Raw genomic sequence first — 460 nt, 5'->3', positions numbered from 1 at the left:
TCCAATTTTTCGGGCAAGTGATATCAAATAATCAACTGTTAATCGCATCAAAGCATAAAAATATGATTTATATCCATTCACCACTTGAAGGGATTGACCGATAAGTTTCAATCAATAGATAGGAATCACACAGTTAGAAAACCCACTTTTCCGGTGGAAAGATAGAATATAGATTCTAGATTCCCAGCAGCTAAGCTACATACTTCCACCATGCAAGCTAACGCATTTCTCAAACCATATTTTGTTTCAAAATATATAGATATGCACTCTTCATGAATCAATTATGGAACTGATCATCTCAACTTCTAATATATGACTGGTTGTTTTATACTCTAATATCTTATCGTCACTTTATCCTACGTACAACAGTTATATATATTGTGAACAAATTTACTAGCTAGTTAACAACAATTACGATAGAAAAGCCTGCCTTTCTTAATTAGAACTACTAAACAGGAAC

This window comes from Arachis duranensis, chromosome 6 (genome assembly GCF_000817695.3).
Source record: "Arachis duranensis cultivar V14167 chromosome 6, aradu.V14167.gnm2.J7QH, whole genome shotgun sequence".
In the NCBI taxonomy this organism is placed as follows: Eukaryota; Viridiplantae; Streptophyta; class Magnoliopsida; order Fabales; family Fabaceae; genus Arachis; species Arachis duranensis.
The sequence above is the reverse complement of the archived record's forward strand: the minus strand, read 5'-3'. Positions refer to the sequence as shown.